Source organism: Aphis gossypii, chromosome X (genome assembly GCF_020184175.1).
Source record: "Aphis gossypii isolate Hap1 chromosome X, ASM2018417v2, whole genome shotgun sequence".
Lineage (NCBI taxonomy): Eukaryota > Metazoa > Arthropoda > Insecta > Hemiptera > Aphididae > Aphis > Aphis gossypii.
Window position 1 is genome coordinate 43,587,676 of NC_065533.1, and position 8,923 is coordinate 43,596,598.

The window sequence follows — 8,923 nt, forward strand, 5'->3', positions numbered from 1 at the left end:
GATTAACGCTATCTGTTAATTAAGAGATTTTATAAAACATATGCTTATGTTCCATCTCAAAATTACATTTGAAGCTTTCTCCAAAAGTTTTAATTAAACTTTGTGTAACAACCTGTATATTGTATAACATTAACACTTTGTTGCGCTTATAATTTAATTTCAAGACTATAAAACGCGGCGATTTGACTATTGCATCTGGTTTTCCTTAATTTATTTCACCCCTGTAAATAAAACTAATATTTTAAATAGCGTATTTAGTGTAATTTTTTATTCCCGTAATTATCCACTCAATTTTGAACCAAATAAACGATCTAATTTATGTTTACAGACGGTCGTAAGTATAATTTGTTTCTATTTTATTGTATTGTTTATTGAAATTATATTACATTATACCTAAATCAATTAATTTAATTTCCTTAAATATTACAATTAAATTAAAATATGCATCTTATAGTAAAATTATGATTGTTATTAGATAGATTCGATGTTAATAAATTAGAACTGTATTAAATATAGTTAAGGATATTTTTAAAAATAAATTTTATTGAATTATAAATACTACATGACTTAAATTAACTTAATTTTAAAGTATAATTAGAAAATATTTTTATTTCTGTTTAATACATAATAATGGAGGATCAAAAATATTATAATTAAGTTTCTAGATATCTGGTATTAATTAATTTCAAATAAATTATAACTACCTATTGAGAAAATTTACTGTTCATACAATACTAAACCAAATAATTATAAAATGGAATAATGATATAAATGAAAACAAAAAATTAATTTTCTTATCATAAATAAGAAAATAGAATTATAAAAAAACATATTTTAAACTGTTACACTTTTTAAATGCATTTAATATTAAATTATTATTTAGAACAAATAATATATTCAACAAACCTCATATAAAATATTTCAGCCTTGATCATATAAAAAAGACTCAAACAACAAAATTTCTAAATTTTAAAACTTAACCAAGATTAGGTTAGGTTATAATATACAATTCCACATTTTTCATACTATTTATTCATAAATTTTCCTAAAAATATAGGCAAGTATGTATATATGTTCAAATTATAATTAAGAGAGGTTAAGTTTAAGCGTTTGTACACCCTGTTTACGAAAAAAATAATCGTCTAGACACACAAATAAAGAAAGATACGTTACTATAACTATATAAAAATATAAAAACTGTTTAACTTGACAATATTTTTCTTCTACGCATTTGAAGTTTTGAATTATGGCTAAATCTGTGTTTTTCATGAAGCTATTAATAATATTTGTTTAGTAAGCTGTAGCAAGATCTATCTCTCAAATACAATGCGATGTGTTATAAAATCACATTATCTATAAACAAGCTTAAACAGTCTCATATTGGGGGCCATAAAATATATATTTTTATATTTAATCAAGATTAACGATTTACTTTTTGTTTTAGAAAAATAATTCGTTAATAATTGATCTATTATCGGTACCCTGTACCCTCAAAAGGAACCTTCCTAGTGAGCAATTAAAATCATTCGGAAAAGTACCATTTATATAATTTGTTTATTGATTCTATAAATATAAAGTTACAAAACTTCATCGCAAATAGTATTATCAAGTAAAAATACTAGTTTTTATAATGATTATACAGTATAATTTTTTTTATCAAATAACACTCATTATAGCTAAATATATATTTTTTAAATATTTTTATTAGACCATTTTCGATTAAAATAAAACAATATTTCTTAAAATATTTTTTTATAGTATAAACGACCATCAATACGGCATATCACTTTACTCTGTAAACCTGAGCTTTTAAATAATTATACCTCATAAGCTACTTGACCAAATTTAAATTTTTATATATTGATATAATCCAAAAAATATTCTTATTCATAACATGAAATTAAGAATGTATATTGTTATTCAAAAAAATACAAAATTATATACATATATAATATATACACCTATATATAGTATATATTTAAATGTTGTTTTATTTCAATTGAAACCATTTAAAAAAATGTAATTTAAAAAATATTAATAGAATGTGTGTTGTTTGTTAAAAAATTACCCTGCAGTGGCCTGCACATATATAAATTTAATAAACATGGCATTAATGTAGGTACTTATTGTGGACTGCTTCGAGAATAATACTTATTATACTGCATAAATGGTATTTTATTTAGATAATTAGATGTACTTCAATCAAAATTATTTAAAAAATTTCACTTAAATTTAAGTACATATTATTGTACAATTTTTTCATTTTCGTAGTAATAATATATTTAATGATTGCATAAAAGCGTTGCAAATTGATGGTCTTCAAAATAAAAAATAAAATTCAATAAGGAAAAATTATAATTATTAAGAACCCAAACATTTAATATGTGTTAGCCTTAAGAACTTAATTATTTTAATATTTAAAGGAGTAGGTTAAAATTTGATTTTTAATTTACGATATTTACTCCTCATCTAGCTAATACCCATCAATTTAAGATACTACTCAGCACTCAAAGGGTTAATCATTTTTTAAATTATGGTTATACATTACTACTATTAAATATACAATATAATATATCATACAATAAAATGACTTTTATTCTAAAATCAAACAGGCATAAATTAGAACACATAAACAAATCTGAAATCAAATGTAATTTTTTTGCCGTAATCGATTTGTTCGATCATTAAGGATGATAACTCTGAATATTTAGATAAACCAAAGTCATACAAAAAATATAAACACTTACCTACCTTATTTTACTCAGGACAACGTTAACCGTTTACACAAACGTTATGATATAGTTATCTATTCAGTTAATACTATATTTTATTTATAAAATTCTAACTGACTTCTGACATTCTAGTATTAAAGACAAATGAAGCATATCATTTTTTTTTCTTGCTCTTAAATCGAGCAGAAGACAATTTATTTGTTATCAATTTTTTTTTTAAAACTATGTTCACCATTTTTATAATGAATATTTACATTAAATATATACAAATGCAAATTATTAATTTTCAACACGAAAAAAAATATATGTTTCATACAAAATTACGGTTTAATTGAAATCTTAACAGTAATTTATTGAATTTTGTATCATCGTTATTATATGAAACTATAAGTACGTTCAACAGTTATTAATCGCCATGTATCGTATTAATAAGACAATCGACTATTCCATATTAAGTGATTTATCATCATCGTCGTCAATATTTAAACTTAGTGAAAAAAAAACTTTTTTTTAACTTTGCTAATCGTTTTTTTTTCTATTTAACTGAAATGTTCAACTTTTCCTCCATTACATAAATATATTCAATTCCAGTGTACGTTCACGAATTCTACATCGGGTGATCATAAAAATAATATACAGAAATAACAGTTTGGAAAAAAATTAATGCGTATGGGTATACTGGGTATTTCCCACTCTCTTCTTACAATCTAAAATTTTAACATTGTTTTAAGAATATTTAATACTAATACTTCTTAAAAATTATCTTACCATGATATTTCACCTCGCTTTGTACGCTCAATCAGAATAACCGTATTTTAGACAACTGTACCTACATAATATGTTATCAATATAGCACTCAATAATTTAACTTCTCACGTAGACAAACTCCCGCTACCTCCCTTTTTTTTTTCGTTAATTTTGAACAAAACATTACTATAACTATAACATTTAAAAACTATCAATAATATTAAAAAGAAAAATCTGTCGTTGAAAAATCTTTGAAAGCCTAAAGTCTACCAACCTCCGCAATGCAAGTGGTGTCAGTAGTACGGCCATGGTACTGTGAACACTGCACCCTCCCTCCAGCATTGCGTCAAATGCAGTAATGAACATCTTGCCGTGGATTGCTTTAAATCTCATGAGCTACCGGCCAAATACGCTTTATGTTTCAGTGCACATCCTGTGAATTATAAAAGCTGCCCGTCATACAACAATTTTATAATCTTTCAAAAGAAGAATAGCCCTAGGTTGATTTAAATAATATCCCCAGATATTCTAACAACCAATGATATTTCCAGTTATAAAAAAATTAAGAAATAAATGCATATGCTGAAGAAACACTGACAATATGTCTCCATATATTTACTATCATATTTTATCCTTAACGATTATCTACTTAAATTCAATCATTTTCTTGCTTATTATTTTCTTCCAGTTGACATTTCTGTCTACACTAATTTTTAAAGACACAATTATTCTCCTGAACTCTAACCACAAACATACTAATTTATCCTATTTACAATTATTGTGAACTTATAATATAGTATTATTATATCATATTTTGTTCTAATTTATTGTATTATCATTTATGAATTTATTTAATATTATACAATAACATTATAATATTTTTATTATTTATTTACAAAACACCTTTATAAAAAAATTTAAACGATATAAAATATCTCTCTTAATTCGTTAATACAATTATAAGTAGGCACTTAAAATATATACTAAAATCTAGATTTACTTAAATTAATTTATTTTATTTGGGAATTCATTAATTTCCTACAATTTTTTATCCGTTTTATTATTTTATAGTTTTATTTACACTCATAATAGATATTAATACAAATAACTAAAATCTACGTTTCATCTAATATACATATATATATATATATATAATGGAGACTTCCTTTCTTTTCCACCACTGAAAAGTACAAAATGTATCGCTACGCTGCAGGATGACTTTATGACAACAATCTTTAATCTAAAACTATAATATTCATAATCGATATTTTTCTATATATTGATATTTTACGAGTAGGTTAGGCTAGTATATTATAGTATATTATAGTAAATTTATTTAATTTTATTTCAAATCAGAATGAACATATTTAAAAAATAGTTAATTTTTCTATAAATAAAGTATTAAATTAAAATGTTAAAAAACTTATTCAGTGTTTAATAATACAATAAATTCATACTTTAACTTTAAAGCTGCATATATCGCAGGAATATTCTGGTTGTACTCATATCATTAAACTAGTTCATTATATGCATGAAAAGTAAAATTAAATATTTTTAATAAGCATATTTTAGTAAAATCGTGTACATCTTATATTAATTGACCATTTGTCATCGAATTTCACATTTGACTTCACGTTTTTAATTAAAAAAATATATTATAATGAAAAACCTCTATTGAAAATACATCAAACACGAATTGATTGAAGAAATAAAATAACATTGCAAATGTCGTCATTATATTATTAACTCTTTGTTAAAAAGAATTTTCATAAAAAAAATACGAATGGTCACACAAATATTTTCATTCATAAAAATGCATAACAAAATAATGAAAACCCAGGACCACCAAGGTAAACATTAAATAAACATAAATACATTTTGCATATAAACGACTATAATGTTGTCTACTTTTCTAATAGGTAAATAAAAATATAAATTAGAAAAATTATTTTTGGAGGTTTTAATTCATAATACATGTACTTTTATACATAATAGTCATTTGAGTGATTTAATTGATAATTCGTTTCAGAGGTTTAATACCTAATCATACATTTTTCTTTTTTACTCTGAAACATTCTATAAAGCACGGAGACTTTATAATAATAAATAATGGTAACGATAATATACATCTATAGAGTATAAAAGGAGGGCTCGGGGTTTTTTTTTTTTTTTTTTTAATAGCTACTCGCTTTGATTTTTTTATAGGTACATACTTCTTTTTCCACTCACTCCCTTACGCCGCTTTGGGTGTTCTGCCATCAACACTCGGTCAATACCCACTTGGCACACGTTGACAACGGCAATAACATTGAAGTAGGTATCCAGCGTATTGTTCCCATACATGCCCTCTTACTTTTATTCTGTTTCCCGCCCCTTTATTCCAGACAAACAGAAAAATTGTCTTTGATCCTTTATACAAAGCAAAATAAAAGCCAAATACCACTTTAGCGAGTGATAAAAACACACCCCATTGTATCCGTAGACAACTGCTGGTAACCCGTAAACATAGAAGCATATTATTTAGCATCAAAATATTATAACATTGGCAAGTAGAAATAAAACTATGAGTGTGAAATTCGTGTAAGGAAATGTAACGCTATTTTGAATTCATAACAGATATATTTTTATTATATTAGGCACTACGATATATATGTATATATATATATTAATTTTACACTGATGCAATGAAATATGTATTAAAACGTTTGTTTACAGCCTATAGTAGAATGAACATATAATAGTGCTGAATGTGAACTACAGAATTTTCTGATACAATAATATAATTATCAAGATAGAAAAGAAACCAAAATATTAATATCAAAAACCAAAGAAACTAAGTTGAACCAGAATTTTCTATACAAGATTGACGCATGGATATTTGATGACAAAAACTGACACACCAATGTGTACCCATCATGCGGTACCACACTCACTATCAAATATATAAGGAACCGAGAAATAATGAAAATATGAGAAATAAAGAGAGGAACTCAACACACCTAAGCCCCCTGATTGGAACAAGTCTATGTCCAAACCTAAACAATGAAACAAGCACAATTGAATCCTTTAAATTAATCGAAATATTAAATTGTTTGTAGTCGAAAATTATTACCATGTACAATTAAATTATTTAATTTAAAATTGCATTGTTTTATTAAATGTAATAATTTACAATATATAAAAAAATATAATGATAATGACTTTAGTAGTCGAAGCAAAAATTATATAATTTCAAGACCAATAAAAGAAAAGAAATTTAATTATTATAAATAAATTATAAATGAATTATTTTTTTTATTCAAATAATACAAGGCGATATTTCTTCGTCGTATTAAATGAGGGGTTAAAATTAAAAAAGTCCCAGAACTTTTCTTAATAATTAAAAAAATCAAAAAAAAAAAAATAATAATAATAATAAGAGAAAACGATAATTTTACACAACACTAGCTCTTCGACAAAATCAATTTCTTAATTTTGCTGTAATATTTAAAAATGAATAACAACAGATACAATATTCAATTTTATTTTGTTCATTTTTTAAAAACGTCAATAAAAATTGTATCACAAAATTAAAAAACTTGAAAATTTAATACAAGATTTCTAATAAGTATTCCTTAACAACAATGTTAATGTACCTAGTAGAAGTATACACAATATTTTTTATAGTTATTTTAAGTTAAAGTGTAACAAAATTAAATGTATAAACGGAGCATAACGATTTTAGTTATTTATTTGTAATTTATAAAATGTAATTCAAGGATACTTAGCATTTTTAACATATTTTATTACATTGTATACATACGATATATAACATTTCAAGGACCACGTTTACGGAAAAATGAATTTAATTTACCGTATTACTAATAGTAAAATAATTTCTTTAATAAAAATATAAATAAATTTGAAATAATAGTCTGTCAGACCATGATCGCTCAGAATCGTTTTCATATGCCAAGATTAATCATATGAATTCAAATCCAACACATTAGTTTATTACAAAAACTTATTCAATGACGATGTACACTTGAAACTTGATACCCTCTTTTTTTTTCATGCTTTGTTTTCTCAGTCAAAATGGTTATACTTTTTTCAGTGTTTGGACTTTTTCAAAAGGTGTGGAGACAATAAAATTCCATTACCACACCACAAAAAAAAACTGCATATATGAAAATATACAAACTAATAAACCCTTAAACAAATATTAAAAGGTTTAATACAGCGCCATATAGTATATACTGTATATGGACCATTTTATATGAATATATAATCCAAATAATGTATAAGTTAATCCTTTCGTCCATTATTACCTAATAGCCAGTAGTGCGTTTAGGGCAAGGGTGGAAAAGGGAACCAGGCCTAAGGCATCAACATTTTAGGCAATGTTGATTTTAAGAGAACATAATTGTATATCATTTCTATAATATATAACATGTGGTGAAGGGAAGACAAGACTTTTTTGTATCGAGCGTTAAACTCCAGAAAGCACTCCTCAGTCAATAACATAAACTTGTTTGTTAATAGGAAAAAACACTAGTTATTTATTAATACACTTAGAAATCGATCTAATAATCATATAGGAAGTAATTTTATATTATGAACATTTAATTTCGTACAAAAAAAAAACCTTTTAATATTTTATTATTTATAATATACATAAATTCCAATATTATACAGTTCATTAGCTAGACAATTATTATAAATTACTTTTTTGTATCTATCTGTAAATTAAATTTTAAAATATGATACCTATAATTAATAGTGCTTTATTTTTTTCATAAAATTTAATGCGTTTTGGTTTTATATTATCTAAAAATTTGAAAATAAATTCAAAAAGTTACTGTCGGATTAGATTAGCAAATTTTTCTTTATAAACATTGATTCTACATTAGCTATGACTTATAGCATAATACAAATAAAATCCACAAGCTAAATTTAAACAGTAAACGTTATCCACTCTATCATGTTCCATACGAAAGGTTAAACGCTTATTGTTTTAATGTATATACTGCAAATATTGTTTAAATTACAATGTATGAAGGAAATATTATTTAATAAAACATTATCTTTTGAAACATAACATATAGGTTACTATTTATAGGGTTCGTGTAGTGTTTGTAGATTTGTAATAATTCTTTGGACTGCGTTTCGCTTATAATGGCATAATAAAACAGAGCTTTGAATTTCCGAAACCGTGACCCTTCGGTTAAACTTTGGGTGTATAGTATACACATTCGATAAATTATAAAAGACGTTGTCTTTACACTTACAAATGATTTTTTAAATATTTTATTCGTGTTGACTTTAAAAATTATAATATAATAGGTAATAATTTTAACGTTTTAATTATTGAGATGCCGTGTAATAAAATAATTAATATTATTGAATAATATAAAATAGATTAGTATATCAAAATTTACATTGTTGACTTCATAATTTGTGAAAAT